This window comes from Callithrix jacchus, chromosome 11, assembly GCF_049354715.1.
Source record: "Callithrix jacchus isolate 240 chromosome 11, calJac240_pri, whole genome shotgun sequence".
Classification (NCBI taxonomy): domain Eukaryota; kingdom Metazoa; phylum Chordata; class Mammalia; order Primates; family Cebidae; genus Callithrix; species Callithrix jacchus.
In genome coordinates, this window is record NC_133512.1 from 18591463 (window position 1) to 18613551 (window position 22089).

General features: G+C 44.7%; 1 protein-coding gene and 1 long non-coding RNA gene across 28 annotated transcripts in view; one reads left to right on the top strand and one right to left on the bottom strand.

Annotated features, from left to right (window-relative positions):
- Positions 1-22089, bottom strand: part of COBL (cordon-bleu WH2 repeat protein) — a 288078-nt gene that overhangs the window by 222916 nt on the left and 43073 nt on the right. For 2 of the 27 annotated variants that reach the window (XM_078342456.1, XM_078342448.1), the window contains exon 2: positions 15266-15378. The exons of the other annotated variants lie outside the window; for them this stretch is intronic. The gene's annotated coding sequence lies outside the window, so the exon portion shown is untranslated. The remainder of the gene's footprint in view (positions 1-15265; positions 15379-22089) is intronic. 27 annotated transcript variants of the gene reach the window in all.
- Positions 5070-7439, top strand: LOC144578332 (uncharacterized). The gene is made up of 2 exons (XR_013523879.1): positions 5070-5166; positions 6781-7439. It is a non-coding gene; the product is annotated as an uncharacterized LOC144578332 (long non-coding RNA).

Consider the following 22089-nt stretch of genomic DNA (forward strand, 5'->3'; position numbering starts at 1 on the left):
GTTGTGACAACTTAAACCACCTTGTGTGATCATTCTCAAATGACCTCTCCCAAATGACTCACACAAAGCTGCTCCCAGCTTACACTAGTTGAGATTCGCTTCAAATGTATTTCTAACATGAGTTATCAAGATTTAGCTCCATATCAAGATCCTTGAAGGCAGGGATCATAGTTAAATTGGATTTCCATCCTTCATAGAGCACTGTCTGTCGTGGACATCATCATTACTGTATATTGTCCTCACTGCATACCCAGATCACAGCACCAGATACAGTGGTCACTCAATCAGCATCTGTCAGATTCATCACACAGTTATAAGAAGCAACTGAAATTTTCAAGCCTAAAAAAATGTTAAAAGATTGGTACAATGAACTACCCTCAAACTACTCCAAAATCCATTTTCCCTCTCTGTGCATACTTGCATGTGTATACACACACACATGTGCACATGTGTGCACACACACACCTTTTTTGCTTCCTGAATTATTTGAAAGTTGCTGAGAAAGCAGTACTGCCCTCTAAAGTCCTTCAGCACGTGTCTCCTGAGAGTTAAGGGCAGTATCTATGGAAGCTCAATACGTTCATCACACCTAAGAAATTAGGATCCCACATATAATCTAAACACAAACTTCCTTGATGTCCTTAAGTGATCTTTCACAGCTTTCATTTTTTTTTTTTTACAGTCCAGGATAAAGCAAGGTTCATGCACTGCATTTCACTGTTAGATCTCTTTAGAACACTCTTCCCTGTGTTTTTGTTGTTTCGTTTTCCATGATATTGGCTTTTTAAAAACAGCCTTATTGAGATATAATTCACACACTATATAATTTGCCCATTTACAATTGGATGATTCAATGGTTTTTTGTTTTTTGAGACAGAGTTTCACTCTTGTTGCCCAGGCTGGAGTGCAATGGCGCTATCTCAGCAACCTCCACCTCTTGAGTTTAAGCGATTTTCCTGCCTCAACCTCCTGAGTAGCTGGGATTACAGGTACCCACCACCACGCCCAGCTAATTTTTTGTATTTTTAGTAGAGATAGGGTTTCACTATATTGGCCAGGCTGGTCTCAAACTCCTGACCTCAGGCCATCCACCCGCCTCAGCCTCCCAAAGTGCTGGGATTACAGGCATGAGCCACCATGCCCGGCCAATAGTTTTTCATATACTCACTGAGTTGTGTGGGACTATCACCACAATTTTAGACTCTTTTTATCATCCCCAAAAGAAAATCCCAAACTCATTAGCATTAGCAGTCACCCCGCTTTTTCCTTCCAATCTCCCCAGCCCTAGACAACCACTGATCCACTATGAGTACTTTGCATCTCTATGGACTTCCATGTTCTGGACATTTCACATAAGTGAAATTGTACAACACGTATGCTCTGTGAAGGGCTTCTGTTACTTAGCCTAATATCTTGGAGGTTCATCCATGTGTCAGTACTTCATTGCTTTTATTGTTACATAATAATTGTATGAATATGTCACACTGTATTTATCCAATCAGCAGCTGAGAGACATTTTAGCTATTTCTATTTTTTGATTATGATAAGCAATGCTGCCATTAACATTTGTGTACAAGTTTTTGTGTGGACGTGTGTTTCCACTGAGGAGTGAAATTCCTGTGTCATATGATAGATTCATGTTTAACATTTTGAGAAGCTGCCAGACTGTTCTTCAAAGTGACTGCGCCACTTCTCCATTTCCATAAGCAATGGAGGAGGGCTTGAATTTCTCCACATCCTTGCCAATGCTTGTTACCATCTTTGACTACAGCCATCCTACTGGGTTTGAAGTGGTGTCTCACAGTGTTTTTGACATGGATTTCTCTGATAACTAAAGATATTAAACATCTTTTCATGAGCTTACTAATTATTTGAATATCTTTTCTGGAGAAATGGCTGCAGAAATCCTTGGGCCATGTTCCAACTGGGTTATCTGTCTATTTCAAGTTGAGAAGTAGGAGTTCTCAACTTTAGAACACATTCTGGATTCAAGTCCTTAACAGAGTACATAATTTGCAAAAATTTTGGATACAAGTCCTTAAGAGATACGTGATTTACAAATATTTTATCCCAATCTTTAGGTGTCTTCACTTTCTTTATGGTATTCTCTGAAGCACAAAAGTGTCTTTAATTTTTATGAGGTCCAATTTGTCCATGTTTTGTTTTCTTTTGTCCCATGTGCTTTTGGCGTCATTTCTAAAAAGGCCTTGCCTAACTCAACATCACAAAGATTTATCATTTTGTTTTTTTCTAAGACTTTTATTGTTTTAGCTCTTATATTTTGATCTACAATCCATTTGAAGTTAATTTTTGTGTATAGTATAAATAAAAAGTCCAATCTTGTTGTTCTGCATGTGACCATCCCTTTGCCCTCGCACCATTTGTTCAAAAGGCGATTCTTTCCCCCATTGAAAGAACTTGGCACTCGTGAGGAAAATCATCAACTGACCGTAAGTTAAGGGCTTATTTCTAAACTCTCCATTCTGCTCCATTGTCCTAAGGCTATCCTTGTGCCTGTAAGATTATGAAAGTGTGCTTTCTTAATTACTGCAGCTTTGTAGGAAGTTTTGAAATCAGGAAGTATGAGTCCTCCCAGATTGTTTTAGCTATTCTGGGGCTCTTGCATTTCCACGTGACTTTCAGGATCATGACACTGAGTTCTGTAGCGTTTTGAAGAAGATTCTCAATTTGTTCAACTATTTCTTCATAATTCAGATTAAAAGCCTTTTTAGGCAAGAACACTATAGAGGAGTATAGATGATTTCTCCTAGCATTATACAAGGATGTAATATTGGCACATATTATCAGGCTGTCCCCAGCTGGAGGGATTGAATTTAATCAGTAGGTTAAGAGGCTGACCTCCAGATTATTCCATTGATGTTTCTTTATAAACATCCAATTCTCCAACAATCTTTCACCCAGTGATTTTAGCACTCAAACATGACTCTTGCCTAAATCAATGTTACAAAATGATGATTTTTTAAAAAATGCATATTTTGGCTGGGCACAGTGGCTCACACCTCTAATCCCAGCACTTTGAGTGGCTGAGGCAGGCAGATCACCTGAGATTAGGAGTTCGAGACCAGCCTGCCCAACATGGCAAAATCCCATCTCTACTAAAAATAAGAAAACTAGCCAGGTGTGGTGGCGGATGCCTGTGATCTCAGCTACTTGAGAGGATGACGCAGGGATTATCACTTAGACCTGGGAGGCAGAGGTTGCAGTCAGCCGAGATAGTGCCACTGCACTCCAGCCTGGACAACAGACTCCATCTCAAAATAATAATACTAAAAAGAATAAATAAAATGCATTATTTTTTCTGAATTTATTAAGCTGACGTTGTAACTAACACTTCAGACTCCAGAATCTTTTAATTTAATACATTACAATCTATTAATACAATTATTCTTGCCAGCAGGAGGCCCTGCAAGCTACCCCTGGGTTTCTTTTTTGATGTACTCCACAGGCCTTTGAATGTCTTCTTGGTTTCTGGCACAAGATGTCCCAGGCACAGCCTTGTCAAGATCTGGAACCAGCCATTTCTCCAAGGATCCATGTGGAAAATTACAGTGATGAAACTGTTGGAAAGGTGTCATTGCTATCTATCTTATATTTATATCTATAGAGAGTGAAAAAAGAGAGAATTTACACTGCTTGCAGCCCTTCTTCCACAATTAGAACTGCCATTCCTAATAACATCAATATATTTCATTTTTTATGCCACCTACTATACCTACAAAGTAATTTAAGAATGATGACACCAATGCCATTACCAACTATAATTGTACCAGGTCAATCTCAACAGTTCTTTGCCATTTCATTTGTTCTTAAAATACATTCTACTAAAGACATATGGTCAGAAAACTGTTCACAATTATCCGAATTAAGTCTTTATTCTGGGCAGTTGTATTATCAACTTTAGACATTTAGACTCTTTTGTTCTGTTTGTTTTCAATTTTAAAATTTCCTTTTTTCAATTTTGATGCTATTTTGTTTTCTGAATAGATAAAACACCGTGCAGTTCAAAATCAAAATTATATAACATGCCGTATTCAAAGAAAGTTAATTCCTATTTTTATGCTGAGTATCTCATTCCCATGCATCCTCATTCTTCCATTTTTTGAGTTGATTTTCTTTGTCAAAAGAAAGCAAATAGGTATTTATTCTCATTTTCTCTCCTTTCTTGCTAAAAGATATACTAGGAACAATTTCCATGTGCCCTCTTCATTAAGAATGATTACTGAAAATCACTCCGTGTCAGCTCATAATGATGAGCTTTTCATCAGCCTTTCATTTTCATAACTGATGTAAAGTAACGATCATAAACGAGGCGAGACTGTGACCAACTGTTTTGGAAGAAAATGGAAGGATGAGAGGCGTATGACCCGCGATGATTACACTGCAGTCCTTCGAGTACTGAAGTATTATCTGTGCTAAATTGAGCAGTAACCACAGACTTGTATTTAAGAAAAAATAAGCCAGGCACGGTGGCTCACGCCTGTAATCCCAGCACTTTGGGAGGCTGAGGTGGATGGATCACGGTGTCAAGGGATTGAGACCATCCTGGTCAACATGGTGAAACCCCGTCTCTACTAAAAATACAAAAAATTAGCTGGGCATGGTGGCGCATGCCTGTAATCCCAGCTACTCAGGAGGCTGAGGCAGGAGAATTGCCTGAACCCAGGAGGCGGAGGTTGCAGTGAGCCGAGATTGCGCCATTACACTCCAGCCTGGGTAACAAGAGTGAAACTCCATCCCAAAAATAAATAAATAAATAATAGAAAAAACAGACTATTCACTTGAAACAAATAGACAAACAAGAACTACCTTCAACATCGAATCTAGAAATCAACTAAACCAAACCAAAACATATTGGCCAACGTTCAGACAACATCCTGGTAACACACAGATATACCCCTGTATCTATCTTCCCTCCTTCTCTTTCCATCCCCCATTTCTTCTTCCTTGATGTACAGGTGGTTAAGCAACCCTCTCCATCATTCTTCTGAATCAGATTCTAGAACTGTTGACTATGCAGAATTCTCTACCAAGTGGCCTGCTGAGTTCTTGTGAGTCCAGCAGCCAAGATGCAGTGATCTCTGTGACCGCTGGCTTTTCCATAAGCTCCACAGCCACCATCTGACCTCATGAAGGGGACTGCATAAGGTGAAAAACACCAACCCTTGGGCAGCTGAACTCAATTTGTTTTACATTTTCTCATGATCTTCCTCCAACCTTAGCACAGTGCTGAATAAATGTGGTTGACGTATTGGTTTCTCAGTTGCTGAGTACTATTTAAAAGCTCTAACAGTAGTTAAAAAGCTATATCCTATACCATACCTCAATCTCTATGTATCCCTCCCCACTTTATTAGAAAAGTACGTTATGGACAGTTCAAGCTGCTATCCAAACATATATTTCTGAAAGCTACTAAGTCACACTAAACACTAAATCATAGGATCCATGTGAAGCCTGAATCAATCCGAATATTTTACACTACTTCTGACACTGCTACGTAGAATATGCAGCCTTCCCTTGCTTATAAATAAACGTTTAAAACACATGATGTGATTAAGAGAAGAATAATCCTAGCTACCTCCTTCAGCTGTTATGAGGATAAAATGAGGCGCTGCTGGCCAAGACACTAATGGCTGTACAGTCACATCCAACCCATTGCGTTACTCTTAAGATTCATTCTCTGGGAAACTCATCAACAGCCACAATGCAGCCTTTCCTGTATCTCCCCTTTATAAAATTATTAGGGACCAAACTAGAAAAACAGTGTGGAACAGCATCCTCAGGGCTGCCTTCATTTGCAGCCAGACCAGCTGCCTTTCATTTCCGAATCATGTCCATCCCATGAGGGCGGGTCTGCGTATCTGAGAGGCTGGAGGAACGAGGTCAGAAGTTTGGCCAGGCCTGGGCTCACCCATGAAAGAGAACAAAGAAGGGAACTGAGCATACTCTAGCAATGACCAGTGGCTTGACTAGGAAAGTTCCCTGCCAAGATCACTTCCTCCTGGCAAAAACAAGGGCTCCACAGGGTTTAGGGTGAAGAGAGGAGACTCATGATGAATCAGGGGCTGTGGTGAGCCACGGGCTCGGTGGTGTCACCTGGTGAGGTTCCGATGACCTCACATCAAGGTGGTGTGCCAATGCAGGAGTAATTGGCACCCCCACCTGATGCAGCCACCCAGCTGACTGGCAAGACTCCAGCCTAGCCCCTGCTCTGTGCCCTAGATTGTGCAGAGTTTGAGAAGACCACTTGGAGACCCGGGCCAGCCTTAGCTATCTCTCTACCTAAAGCTTGGTGTCTATTTTTACTCCTTGTTCTAACACACCCATGGTTAAAGGATGTCTGAAATTTGTCCTGGAACGCGGTGTGGCTCAGCCGAGACCCCAGATTCCATGTCACTCCGTTGTAGCAGCTGCACTATCAGGCCCAAGCACAAAGGCGGGAGTGTTTCCAGCCGACCCACCCAAGACAGCAGTCCTTTAAACTGACTCCTCGTCACATTGCCCTGGGTACTTTAGCGGGCAAAGAACAAATCAGCATTCTCAATCTATATATATTATAGCACACTAAATAAAGGACTGGAGCAGAGTCACAAAAGGTCAGGCTGTGAAATTCCCTGCAGGAGCCCTGCTGCCACCATTCCACTCTCAGGCTCTTTGCAAAGCTGAATCCCAGGGCCACAAGCAAGTCTTTGTGTGTCAGGAGGGCCCACTGCTGGGGCCTTTCAGTGCACACAATAACTCACAGGCTGTGTCCAATTTCAGAATACAACGAAGAGGCAATGACCACACCCACATGGGCAAGACTTTCACTCAGGAGTTCAGATCTCATGGACAAGCATCGTGGAAGATGCCCATGGCAGCACCACTGCCGGGATCTACGTCCAGGGCACTCCTGCAAGTGCCACGTGGTTTCATGGATCCCCTGCGGAAGCAGGGCCAGTGTTACTACCACCATTTACCAGTGAGGAAATGAAAGCCGGGAGAAGCTGTGAGACTTGATGAAGGTCACCAACTGGCTAAATGATGACAGGTGCTCTAATGAGAAGTTTTATTACCTCACTATATGGTTTTACTCAAAAACATTTCCTGTCTGACAGCTGCTTCCTGGACTTACAGCTTAAAGTGAATAATAAACTTCCTAGACATGGAAGAATGTCTTCCTAGACATGGAATTTTACATCTTCACATTGCAAAGAATTATAAGGAATCGTACATCCTTACAGGAGAGTTAAGGATTCCTTTACTAGTTTTCCTAACTCATTAATTGCACTGTATAAAATATGTACAAGGCTTTAACAGGGAATGAGGAAGCCCAGATGAGCAGAAACTGACCCAGTCCAGTGGAAGTGGAGTGTACGTTGTTGCATAGCCTGCATGCCACAGTAGCAAAACGGGGCTCTGAGCTGCCTCGTGGTCATGGCAAAGGTAAGATGCAAAGCCAGATTCAAAGCTCCCACGTCTCGAGATAAAAGAAGACAGATCCCCAGAGAACCAGTGCCTCATGCTGAAGAAATGGTATTCATCAGTAAATTACATGCCTAACAACATGCAAAAAACAAAAGAGTAGACAGTTTTCCAACAGTTGCTTCTCCCCTGAATAAAACCTATATCACACCAAGGCTCCACTCAGTAGAATTCATTAAATGCAGAGACCAAACAATGCAGTTGACTATGCCACTCTTCTGGTTTGGCTTGATTGGGATAAAACATAGCAGATTTAAAGAAAGTAGAGGAACAGAACACAGTGGATGCATACACTGAACTGTATCGAGAACCACCAAGATTTTATAAATCATGGAATTAATTTGGCATATCCAGAATACTGTTAAGCAATACGAAAAGGCTGATTCTGCATAAGAAAGATGGCGTATACACTTTAACGTTTAGGCTGAATATGCTTTCATTTGAAACCAAGTTACTTATTCTGGAATTATGTATATTTACTGCTAAACCAATACATAAATAAAATATAATTTTATTAGATGTATACATAAAATATTTCTGTTAAAATTAGGTTTTCGCAATCACCTGACATCAGGTGATCTGCCTGCCTCAGCCTCTCAAAGTCCCAAGATTACAGGCATAAGCCACGGTGCCTGGCTAAAATTATGTTTTCTAAAAATACTGCTAATATTTGACATTAATCACACAAAACATGATAGAAAGTATTTGTACACTAGAGCCATTTCAATATTTAGTAAAATGATCTGATCTTCAAAAAAAAAAAGAGAGATTAACAAAAGCACTATAAGTAAATTTTGATAAAATCTTCCCTATCTATTCCTGTAAGACCTGCAATTAGGTATTGATAATCAATGAGGAAATGTTTTGATTAATGAAATTAAACTTTAAAGCTAAGCTTTAGGACACTGTGTATTTTTGTTGTAACAAGGAAAATGTATTATTTATTTACCTGTAATATAGTGTACCTGTTGGCAATTCTTTAAATTACTTTTCTGGAAATAAGATAGCTCTTTTCAAAATATACTTTTTTATAACTAGAATCAACAATTAATGAAGACAGTTATAAATGGCTACTCTAAATAAATTAAAAGAACATGTTATTTAAAAGTGTATAACTCTTCAATAAATGGTTAAAACCATATATATGTATGTATATATATATGTACGTATATATATATATATATATATATATATATATATATTTTTTTTTTTTTTTTTTTGCAAAGACAAGTGAATATTTATTTTTGTACCTTTCTTTTTTAAGTCTTTTCCGAAACAAGGCCCAGGAATCTCCAGATTCAGTTATGTTCCTGGGTTTGGCTGATTACTGCAGGATCTTAGGGAGCCCTGTACAAGTGCTAGAGTTACTCATTTACCAACATTAAACCCCAGGAGAGAAGCCGCAACAAAGCAGGACCCCTTCCTCCACGGAATGTGCTGCTTTCAGACGAGGCGGCAGCCAATGTAGAAAATGCTGGAATGTTTCCGTGGAGCTGGACTGTGATGAGAGGTGCCTGGCATGAACATAACCTACTGTCTTTCCTTTGACCCTTCCTTTCCGGTTTTTGAAGATAAAGCAGGAAATAATCTTCTCTGAAGATACTTGATAAAAATTCCCTTAAAAGCAAAAACACATGCTTCTACAGCACTGATTAAAAAATTTACTGCATTTGGCACCTAAGAGTAATAACAGCAATAAAAAGTCATTTCAAAAAAAGTTAAGATTTCTTTGGCAAACACATGACTCACATCTTCAAGTCCTTTTTGAAAATCAATTATTAATATTATTCCCTCCCCATTTCCATCTAAATGAGCGCAGCAACACAGTTTCTAGTGACTCAACACCTTTAAGCCTGTAACTCATGCATAGCACCATGGCCTAAGCAGGCATTCATCACTCCCAGCAGGTCTCCATCTATTAGTACCAGTCTCCTCTTTCCTCCCAATCTCAAGGTTACCCTTAAGAGTGACCCAATCTCAGCCGAGAGCAGTGACTCACGCCTGTAATCCCTGCACTTTGGGAAGCCCAGGCGGATGGCTCACTTGAGATCAGGAGTTCAAGACCAGCCTGACCAACACAGTGAAACCCTGTCTCTACTAAAAATACAAAATTAGCTGGGCGTAGTGCCGTGTGCCTGTAATCCCACCTACTTGGGAGGCTAAGGCAGGAGAATCACTTGAACCTGGGAAGCAGAGGTTGCGGTGAGCCAAGATCACGCCACTGCACTCCAGCCTGGACAACGGAATGAGACTAAAAAGAGTAACCCAATCTCAAGGTTACTACTATGAATACTAGTAACTGCAAAAAGAACTTTTAAGTGGCAAGGCCGAGCCCGTCAAATCAGCCCAAGGGCAGTTTTCAGCCCTGCCTCAGCTGGGTCTAGTTCAGATGGCTGATGAGCTGATTGATGCATTCACCCCGATAGCCTGGTGAGCCCATCTCCTTGAGGAAGCCCACTCTATTTTTGGTGGCATGATGGGCCACTCAGAGGTGGAAAGGGTGCAAGAACCATGAGGTCCCCTGGAAATGCCTCCCTGGGAAGGCAATTTCATGAACGAGGTCTTCCAAGCAAAACACCAAACTTCCCCAGGTGCTCCTCCATCATGTGTTGTCTGTCAGAGGGAGGGTCTTATTCTTGACCTTGGCTTGTCCATGTTTCAAAATGAGTTCCGGACAGACTTCAGATGTGGAAATCCCCGGGTCACATAAGGTTCCACTATACGCAGCATTTTTAGGTTGGGGGTCGACTTTTACAAAGACACCACTAAAAATCTTCTTTAGGCAAAGTCTTGTCATGGTTCTCTGCACCAGTAAACTCACACCATTAATCCTTTCCGTGTGAACAATAAAGGCCAAGGAATGTCCACCAGGCAACTCCAAGGCATGAGGTTTCACTTCTAAGTCGTCTGAGATGCCCCTTGTCATGTGTCTGCCGCCAGGGATCATGTAGGAATGATTCCAGTTGCTTAACCTAAGCCCTTTTCCTTTCCTCTGCTACTTCTTTGCCAAAAGTGCCTGCTTTGCCTGGGTGGCTTTGAGGGCTTGATAAGCCTTGCTCTTTTTCAGGAGATTTTCTGGAACGAGAGGGATTTTTCTCTGCTCTCGCTCCATCATCTTTCTAGTGTTGCAGCTGCTGATCACGTGCAACCCCACCACATGAGGAAGACGGCACTCGCTCTATCAAGATCACATGCCATTTTTAAAGATCTAAAAGGTATGAACTGGCTCTTGTCTACCTCATTTATACAACAGGATAATATGTAAAGTTTGCAATAAAATTAAAAGGGAGAAACATCACATAAACGACAGGCACACCAAGTCGCCATGCCTGTATTCATTCTTTCATTCACTGAAAAGACATTTACTATTTATCTTCCATGGATCAGCATCTGGGATAGATTCTGAACATCCACAAATGAGGATGACAGGATCCCTCCCTGAAGCAAGTCCACTGCTGGTAGGAAACACAGATAAACACAAGACACCAAGGCCTGTGCCATGAGAAAGGCTCATATAAAATGCTCGTGGAGCTCCAGATAAGAGCAGATGCTCTTTCTAGGAAAGAGGGTGGTGGCCTGAGGGGACAATCCCAAGGCACTGGCTGAGCTGAGTGTTGCAGATTGGGATACGGACATGTCTAGCAGCAGGAAGGGTCTCTACAGGAGAAGATGGGAACGGTTGTGGGATTGCAGGTAAGCTGCAGCTGAGGGCTGACGGGTGCAGCGACTAGGCAGCAGAGCCTGGATCTCATCCCAGAGGTGGCAGAAACCCACAGAGGACTCCAGGCAGGGCAATAACAAGACTCCACTTGCATTTAGCCATGACTTCTCTTGAGGGATCAGGAGGATGGGCTCAGATCACATCCTGCCTTTCCCCAAAACCTTCTGAGGGCATCTCATGAACTTTATAAACCTTCACACTCCATCCACACTGCCCGTGTCTCTCGCTTCACCTCCAGCCACTTTCCCCAGAGCCTCGCTACTCCAGCCACACTGGCTGCCTTCCTGCTGCTCACGCACGCCAGGCTCAGCCCCACCGCAGGAGATGTGCACATGCTGCTGTACACAGCAGATGGCTCACTCCTCTCTTCACTGAGGTCTGTGTACAGCAAAAGCTCCTCAAAGAAGCTCTCCTGACAGCCCATCCAGAACCGCAGCACCTGGCCGAGCATGGTGGCTGGCACACATCTGTAATCCCAGCTACTCAGGAGGCTGAGGAGGAGAATTGCTTGAACCCGGGAGGCAGAGATTGCAGTGAATCAAGATCACACCACTGCACTCCAGCCTGGGCAACAGAGCAAGACTCCATCTCAAAAAAAAAAAAAAAAAAATGCAGCCCTTGCAACCCTGTTGGAACTCAGTATGACTTCCTGAAATCACACTCTATATTTATTTACTCTCTACCTCCCCGACTAGAACATAACCTATCAGAGTTGCACGAGACCTTACCTATCACATTCATGGCTGTTTTCCCAGGGCTTAAAATGCTGGTGAATAGCAGGCCCACAGTAAACATCTGTGCAATGAATCTATGAAGGTGAGACTAGAGTCGAAAGCTACTGCAAAACACGAAACACCAATGGTGGTTTCTTCTGAGCTAAGAACACAGCAGTGTGATGAGATGGCTGGTGGAGAGTTGATACACCAGGGAATGGAGGAGTCCGAGGTGCCGTCCTCCTTGCCTGACAGGGAGGATTGCCGGCCCGTGCACCGAGCCCAATCATAGGGGCCTGGAGGTGGCGAAAGAAGGAAGCCTGAGGAACGCTGAGTTCCAGGCTCTGTGAGGCACCCTCTGGGCAGGGAAGTCCAAAGCTGCTAGCGACAGGGTTTGGAAGGGAGCTGGAGAGGGGTGGGCCCATGCTGATGGCATAGGGAGAACGCAGCCGGCCAGCGGCAGTTCTCCTGCCAGGCTCCAGGCGCAGAGCCAAAGTGGAGTCTCAGCCCTGGAAGGCCGCATCCTCGAGAAGAATGCAAGGCGGAAGAAGAAGTGCAGAAGAGGAGCATACCTGGGAACCCCGATGTCTCAGGCAGGGGCAGAGGAGGGGCAGAAGGAGCCCCAGGTGGTGAAAGGAAAGTGAGGAGGGAGCCCTTGGCTGAAAAGGTCAGAAAAGGAAGTTTCTGGAAGAAATAATGTCAGAGTCAGAAGGTGAAGAGAGGAAGTCAACAGGACCAGACTGTCAGTTCCACAGTGAGGTGGCGGTGGGAAAGGACCCCTGCGACTCAGGACTGGGTCTGAGACCCTCAGGGAAAATGGCCCGGTCCAGATAGCCAGCAAGAGTGCACAGGAAGGCTGCACCAGGAAATCATGACAGGCACACCAAGTCGCCATGCCTGTGAACCAACAGGGCGCTGACAGCGACATTCGCCACACAGTCACCATCACGTGGACATCTGGGGCAAAGGAGCAAAGTGATCCACGTGACAGATGTGTGTGAAGACATGCCAGTACTAAAGCACAAACCAGGGGCTGGGGTGTCAGTCCCAGGGCAGCCTCAGTGGCTGTGGAGTGAGTGCCAGAAACAAGGATGAAGACGGCAATAATGAAGAAGCTTCCATCCCTCACTGCCAACCCCCAGCAGGAGGCAGGGCAGGGCCCAGAGTCAGCCAGACCCACCTTCCCAGGCGCCTGGGAACCTACAGCAGCCCTGGGCTGCATCTGGAAAAAGGAGTCAGTGACCAGCAGGTGAGCTGAGCAAGGTGAGGCACAGATAAGCCTCATCTCCATGCCAGGGCGGGTGGAACTGACCTCAGTGGAGCCCCTGACATGGTGTCAGGAGAACGGAGGTGTCGCCAGCCACTTTCTCATCAATAGCAAAGTGGTGTGTGGAGTTGGGAGTTCCCCGGCTCACCAGAAGCCCCCCCAAGCCCAGAGGGTGGCCCTGCCTGTGAACAGCACCTGTCATCTACGCTGCACTGGGAAAGGGCACAGGAGACACCCACCCTCCCACCCCAGGCTTCTGTGGGCTGGGAGGGCTGAGAAGGGCCCACAAGGTCACATGCTCATGCACTCCGACATGTGACCAGGAGGGAACAAACGGATTGTTTTAAGCAGGAAGATAAATGGTCAGAGGGATATGTTTCCCAAACCGCTTTTGGCAGCAATATGGGAAAGTACGAGGCCAGAGGAAGGAAATCAGAAGAGCATTGCAGGAGCCCTGAAAAGTGCTGGCAAGGGCCTGAGCCACGAACCAAGACAATAAACAAGAAAAAAAGAGGTCCCCACCTGGGTGGGGAATTATGGAGCCCACACCTGAATGCTTTAAGTTGAAGCTTTAGTACCTGTGAGAATGAAGAGCTCCCAGGAGGGGCTGTCCCGCTCACTGGTTTCAGCACCAGCTGAAAGTTCAAGGGCTGCCCAGCAAGGCCTGGGAGAGAGAACCAGCCAGACTGGTTTTATTGGATTGTGCTGCCGATAATGACACAATTTTTATGTCACTGAACACTTTCTTGGCAACTGCCAAATATTTTGACATGATTCTTATACCAAAACAGTTGACATACGGATAAGGAGTGTGATCTCCATTTCAAATGAGGACAGGAGACAACTCAAGTTGATGGAACGCTAACCGTGAGTCTGGCACCATGGTAGGTTCTCAGTGTCTCAACTAGTTTACATGACAGCTCACAAGGGAGGTGTCGTTACCCCACTTTTATAGAAGACGAAACTGAAACCTAGATTATGTAGCTGTCAAAAGACAAGAAAACTAGTGACGAAGAGAGCCAGGGCACCAGCCCAGGTCTGTCTGAGCTTAGTCCCCGTGAGATGCTTCTGCATCCAAACTGCAGCCCCCAAGCCTCAGAACTGCTGGATCAAAACTGCACGGAAGGAAGGACGGGTGCAAAAGCCCACGCGCTGGGGATCTGCCCTTACAGTGCCAGGGCACAGGTGGCTCAAACGTTCTTCCTTTAGGGGCCTGGCTGAATAAGCCAGGATGCAGCCACACTGAGCACAGAGAGTGGGGACACCTCTATGTAATACTTAGACGTTTCACATGATTGCAAAACAAAATATAATCAGAAAACAACCCCTGCCCAGGTGTAGGGGCTCACACCTATAATCCTAGTACTTTGAGAGGCCGAGGTGGGTGGATCACCGGAGGTCAGGAGTTCGAGACCAGCCTGGCCAACATGGCAAAACCCCATCTCTACTAAAAATACAAAAATTAGCCAGGCATGGTGGCCCACACCTGTAATCCCAGCTACTCATGAAGCTGAGGCAGAGGCAGGAGAACTTCTTAAACCCAGAAGGTGGAGGTTGCAGTGAGCTGAGATTGCGCCATTGCACACCAGCCTAGGCGACAGGGCAAGACTCCATCTAAAAAAAAAAAAAAAACAGCAACCCCTAACACTTGAAGGAAAATGAACTAAATGCTTTTAAATATACTTTGGTAACATCAAAACACACTAGCTGAGGTAGGGCGAGTGGAGTACAGGATAAACAAAATACAGCATGTTGAAGCGTACACCAAAGGTTCAGTACCTTGCTCTCTCATACGTAAATGCATATGAAATTAGATTTCATATCTATAGGAAATATCCCATAAATGTATGCCATTTTAAACTGTGGGACTGGAAGAGGCCTTAGATGTCAAACGCAACTTCCTTCTTGTCCCAGAATGCCCAGAGGCCTCTGGCGCTCAGTAGGTCACTCATGCTCACGTTTTCCATGTGAAGGCCTCCTGAAGAGGTATGTGACAGCGGCCTGATGCCCAAAAACCAGCATTATCACTTCTGATGCCCCACTCAAGAAAGTCCACACAGCAGAACCTCGGGCATTTCTTACCCCTTTCTGTGTGTGCTCCCAGTCCTTTCACAACTGCGTGCTCATCTGTTTCAGCCTCACCGCAGCTTTGCAAGGCTAGTGCCGCATCTGCATCCACACCTGCTTTCAGAGATCTGGGAAAGCGAGTTGGGGTTGGGAGTTAAATAGGTCTGGTGAGGGGAGAACCAGAAGAACTGGGAAACCCAGAGCCGGGGCTGTTCCCCAGCCACTGACCCCAGCATACCCAGCCACACCCACCAGGCAAACCGCCACCAGGCTTATGGCAGGAGGCTCTCCAGGCTGGATGGAGGCAGGCTTCACCTCTGCTCTAGCAAAGTCACAGGCAGAGGTGCGGCAGGTTGTTTGCAGCCCTGGGAACAGAACTTATTTCAGTTCAAAGATCCAAAACACATGTGCACGGAGGACAGTGAAAGGGAGGGCATGCCCCTCAGCCAGGGCCACCTGCAGAACCCTGACCAAGAGAGAACCCTGGATGACAAGACACCTGAGGTGCCTAGAGGAGAAGGGTGGGTGGGAGGGCCAGCTTCTCCCCACACCCATCCCTGCCAGGGTGGCCTACAACTGTTCCTCTGCAACCCTCCCTCCCTGCCCTGGCTCTCAGGCTTCTATCTATGACAGGCTCAAAGTCCATGGGGACCAACTGTCAGGTGGACTGGCCTATGTTTTGCCACATAAGAAGATGTACATCACTCACATTTTAAAGAAACAGCCATGTGCAATTTCCATTACACCTCTGAATTTATAACAAAAGTTACAGCCAGATGTGATCCAGTGGATCAATGTTTCCCTAACATTGTTTTCAACTCACAATTCCTTTCATGGTAATATAAAGCCTTAAAAGTCCCCAGGATTAACATAGTATTTAATAATATTCATTACACAGAAAGACAAATTTTGATGTTTTAAGTAGTGAAACACACCATTAAAACATTTTAGTTTTGTAAGAAACAATCTTTTATGTGTGCAAATTCATTACAAAACAATAAATTATTTCATCTTCTGTAAATATACAGTAAAATATACTTTGAAATCTGTTTTATAGGCAAAAGTTCCTGTTATTAACTGAATTTCTGACTTTTTAGTTTTGCTTTAAAGATTAACTGATTGCCAGGTACAGTGGCACACACCTGTAATCCCAGCACTTTGGGAGGCCGAGGCAGGTGGGTCACTTGAGGTCAGGAGTTCAAGACCAGCCTGACCAACATGGAGAAACCCTGTCTCAACTAAAAATACAAAATTACCTCTGCATAGTGGCACATACCTGTAATCCCAGCTACTCGGGAGGCTAAGACAAGAGAATCCCTTGAACCTGGGAGGCGGAGGTTGCAGTGACCCAAGATGGCACCACTGCACTCCAGATTGGGGGACGTAGAGAGACTCTGCCTCAAAACAAACAAACAAAAAAGATCACTGTTTTTTACTTAAAATGAAAAAGTGAGAAATGGCTTTTCCGGCTGCTGCTTGCAAGTACTTCTACACAAATAACACAGCTGTGTAAGGGCTGTCCCTATTTCCCACAAATGAAAGGAAAGAAAGGACCTTAGGACACAAGCACCCCCACATGGTTTTTTCCAACATGATTTTTGAGTGCTGTGGACACCTAGATCAAGAAATCTAACATTTTTATTGAGATAACCCAATTCAGTTGTCTTGGGATAAGTCCCAGGGCCAATTTGAAAAATAAGTCCCATTTTCATATTTCCTATTAACTTATATTTCAACATCAATGCCCCCTGCTTCTTAATAACATACGATCGCAAATAAAAAGCATATGACATTATATCATGGTCAGGATTTCCAGAGGGCTTTGCGATAAACCCAAAAGGTGTCAAAGATACCCTCCCAGTTTTTAGAAATCTCCACTCACCACCACTTTCCCACTGTATGAATACAGAGGCCACGTGAAGCCCAGTATTGGAAGAAAAATCTTGAACAAAAATAAATATCTCATTTATTTAAATTTGATTTTTCAGTAAATAAAAATTGGAAAGCCTTGTTGTTTCTACATTTTTAACAATGCCAAACCTGGTGCCCCTGCTGTAAAACACTTCATGCAAGATTTTCCTCTATGCAGGCATGCACGCCGGCCTGAGGAACGTCACGGCCTCTGAGGCACACAGATGAGCCAGAACAAAACCAGTGCAGGCCCTTACTCACAGCCACCTGTGCGGGGCAGTAGGGGCTCAAGAGAACCTCCACAGCACGGCCCCATCCGCAAAGACTTGAGGCCTCTACTTCCCTTTTTGTACATTCATTTATTTGTACAATATGTATATATTACTAGTATATTAAGAATATACAGTTGGGCGCAGTGGCTCACGCCTATAATCCCAGCTCTTTGGGAGGCCGAGGCAGGTGGATCACGAGGTCAAGAGATTGAGACCATACTGGTCAACAAGGTGAAACCCCATCTCTACTAAAAATATAAAAATTAGCTGGGCATGGTGGTCCCAGCTACTTGAGAGGCTACAGTCCCAGCTACTCGAGAGGCTGAGTCAGGAGAATTGCTTGAACCCAGAAGGCGGAGGTTGTGGTGAGCCGAGATCGTGCCATTGCACTCCAGTCTGGGTAACAACAGTGAAACTCCGTCTCAAAAAAAAAAAAAAAGAAAGAATATATTATATATGTTACTAGTATATTGAGAACACTACAGAAATTACACAAAAAAAAGAACTTTGCTTTTGTTTCTTTTTGAGACAGTCTCGCTCTGTCACCCAGGCTAGAGTGCAGTAGCGGGATCTCAGCTCACTGCAGCCTCTGCCTCCTGGGTTCAAGGGATTCTCGTGCCTCAGCCTCCAATTAGCTGAGATTATAGGCACCCGCCACCATGCCCGGCTAAGCTTTATATTTTTAGTAGAGACCGGGTTTCACCACCTTGCCCAGGCTGGTCTCAAACTCATGACTACAAGTGATCTGCCCACCTCATCCTCCCAAAGTGCTGGGATTACAAGTGTGAGCCACCACCCCCGGGCAAAAAATAAATAAATAAACTTTGGAAAGAATACAATAAATATTTTCTTCCCAAATTTCTTCATTTCCTCCTTATCCCAAATGGATCAAGAAGCACACATGGGGGTCTACACCTCCACTTTGGAGACTACGGCTCTAATACCTTAGCAAGTGGAAGATCCCTGTGCTGGTGTCTGGTGCTGGTGGTAAAGATGAGGACCGGACAGCCTCCCTCCCTCCTGCCCCACAGGCACTGTGTCCGCTGCGGGTGTCCTCAGTTCCATGTGCCGTCTGGGGCACTGTTCTTGCCCACACTCAGTAATGAAACTTTTCCTCGTCAGTCTAGATAGGCAAATACGTAACCAGGAATTTTACCATGAATGAGTGTTATAACAGAGCCAGGACTGAAATAAATCAATAATCCCAGTAATACATCTACAAGGAAAATGCAATCATTGCACCCTGCACCGTGGTAACCATCCACTATGGGAAAAATGGCCTCTGCCAAAGCTCTGCCCTCTGGATCCTCAAGTTTCTTCACCAACATCCCCACTATCCAACCACTGGACACTTCCACCCACTGGACACTTAATTCCTCCTCAAAAAGTCTTTCCTGCCACCCTTCCTTGAACAATGATGAATGCAGAACAGAAGAGTTACTGAGCATTTACTGTGTCTGAGGCAGCATTAGATATGTTTAAGGGATGTGATCTCACAACCCTGCGAAGCAGGTGGATCACAGAATAATTCTCTTTTGAAGATGAGGAATTAACAACACGGATGTCTTAATCAGGCTCCCCAAAACACCCAGCTGGAGTTGTGCTGGTCCTTTAGCAGGTAGTGCCGTCCAGGGAAGCGACGGTGAGAGAGCAACACCAGTCAGAAGGCACCAGCACCCAGCCACCTGCTGCAGCAGGCTCTGTACAGCTGCTGTGTCACCAAGTACTCCTGGCAGTGGGGGAAGGGGGGGTGCTTCTGTGTCCAAATCAAAGGCCCCTAAGCCTCATAACTGCTGAATCACAACTGCAGGGAAGGAAGGACGGGTACAAAAGCCCACGTGCTGGGGATCTGTCCTCACAGTGCCAGGGCTGAAGTGGCACAAACGTTCTTCCTTTAGGGGCCTGGCTGAATAAGCCAGGATGCAGCCACACATGGGACAGAAGACTGCACAGCAGTGGAGTCCTAAGTCACATCATGCACCAGTGACCCAGGAAAGGAGGAGATGGGAATATAACAGGCACATGGATTTTATAAGACAAATCATTTAGACGGAATAACATACTCTGCCCTCTCTCCCCAACATAGAGCAGCAATAAAATCTGGCCAGAATGCAAGGAACAGCTATTTGATGATTCTGAAAAGTTGAGACTGAAGATCAGAATTCAAAGTACCATGAAACCAATGCTCCGTTTAACATTTTTTTTCTAATCCTGGATTCAGTGCAGGCTGAAACCTGGGGAAGTGGGCATGCCGTGCTGCTGGTAAATGGCACAGGGCCTAGAGGCAGCTGCCACACGGCGTTCCTCACCTCCAGAGTTGGGCATTAGGTAGGTCTAGGTCGTGCATCCGCAGGACATCAGGGGCAGAGGCATGCTCAGGAGCGTGGGCTCCATGTCACAGCCCTGTTCCTCCTCTGATCACTGCTCTTCTTGCCCATGGCTGCTTCAGGGCAAACACACAAGACTCAGCTTAAACCAAAGGACAGCACATGCCACAGCCATAATCATCCTTTATTTTATGAAGGCCAGAATGAGAAGAGGGAAACTGCTCTTCTACAAGTTCTTTATAGACTTGATCAGTTTGCTCAGTCTCAATCAGAAAACTGATATTCACAGTTACACCGAACGCTGCCCATCCAAGGATTCCTGGTCAAGAGACAAGAGCTGCTCTGTCTCCCTAACTGAGGATGTGGCAGGAGAAAGCACCAGAGAAAATCCCAAGCCTGCTGGCGGCTGTCCCCACACAGGGAGGAACACCCCGCCTGTGTGCTCTTCTCCTTCCCTCTGGCTGAACTTCATCAGGTCAGCAAGTTAAGAAAATAGAGGCTCTGAAAAGTTCCCAACGGAGGCTCTGAAAAGTTCCCGATGGACACGTTTCCATCCGTAGTCTATTTATATGCCCTGAAATGGACTTGGGTTCTGAAGCACCTGTGTTGTCGCATAGGCACTATTGCCAGGCATAACCTGTGACGGGAGTTGAATCTGGACACCTGTCTGAGCACACAGGCCTTGGCTAGAGCAAAATGAAATGCACCCTTTTAAGAGGGGATTAGAAGACATTTACTCCAGAAAGATTTCTTTATATGGCCCAAACATAGCAAAGCTCAGAGCCAACACTGGCTCTGAGGTGCTGAATAGTGGTAGTTCCATTCAAGAAAGACTTCAAAACAAGATCGCCTCCAAAGATGCAAATTCTTGGTTAGCATCCTGAATTTCCTCAATACGCTCATTCATTCACGTATTTATGATGTGCCTATTAAGTGCCAGGCACTGTTCTCAGCAGCCTTGTGGGGAAGACAGGGTAAGGGAATGTGGGGTGAATTTTGGCAGAAGACAAAAACATCTGGCTTCTTACACTTAAGTCATTTTTAAAAGAGACAATGATTTTCACTGGATAAACAGATAATACAAACACAAATACTCCTGAGAGAGATAACATAAATTTAATCATCATCATCGGATGCTACCTTGACACTGGAGTTTAAAGGCAGAATATTTCTAGAGAAAACAGAGGTGCTAAAAGGGGAAAGAATAAGTATGGAAACTAAAGTCAGACAAAAAGAGCTCTGAGGCCAGACGTGGTGACTCATGCCTATAATCCAAGCACTTTGGAGGCCAAGGCGGGCGGATCACCTGAGGTCGGGAGTTCAACACCAGCCTGACCAACATGGTGAAACCCCGTCTTAAAACAAACAAACAAACAAAAACGTTGAAAGACTCATAGGTCTTTTTTGTCAAAATTAACTTGATGGTAATTTACTCAATAACTCCTATGTGTCTAAAATACATTTTATTATTCAACTAAAAAAAAAACAGAAACAAAAAACAAACAAACAAACAAAAATGAAATCAGATTTTAGAAACCTGCAAGCATGAATATTTGTTCCCAGCACATAGTACTGAACTATTCACTTGTTTTTGTTCAATTGAGAGAGTACAGGGCTTATAAGCTAAAGAGTGTGGACAGGCCAGTCTTTGTCCTCTGCATCATCCTGAGTCCTCTTAATCCTTTAGGGTCCACATAGGCCCTGCTACTCCCAGGAACACTTAGGATGGGCCACCAGGCCTGGTGCATCTCCACATTGGGGAGTCTGTGCATTGTCCCGCCAGCCTCACTGCCCGTCACCTGCCCATGACTGATTTCTCCATATAATGGCAGGGTTGAATCATCACCAGAGACACAGAGCCTGCAAAGCTGAAACTATCTGCTGACTCCTAACCCGCAGGATAAAGCAGGAAAGCTTGCAGGGCACACCCTGATCTCCTGAACCTGGGCCTAGACTGACTCCTGCTCAGTGTAGCACTTCACTCCACGCTTTCCTCATTGCTTTCTGTAAAACCCACTGGCTGGTCCTTGGAGCTGGTGGGCTACTCCTTAGTAAGCTCAATCATTTGTGTTCCCACCAGTTTGGGGATAGTCTTACTGGGAGGCGACTGCACTATCCTCAGACTGCTTATGCCAGTCATGGTTAACTGTTTAATCCCACTAGGTAATTTTCCAGAAGGTAATCGGTGCACAGAGAAAGCAGAGCATGATTCTCACAAAACTTTATATTAAATGTTTAAGAAAAACTAAGGTGAGTTGCTTAAAAAAAGAGTAAATGGATAAAAGTTTACTTAGGTGATGGAGAGACAACTGAAAAAGACTGAGGAGGG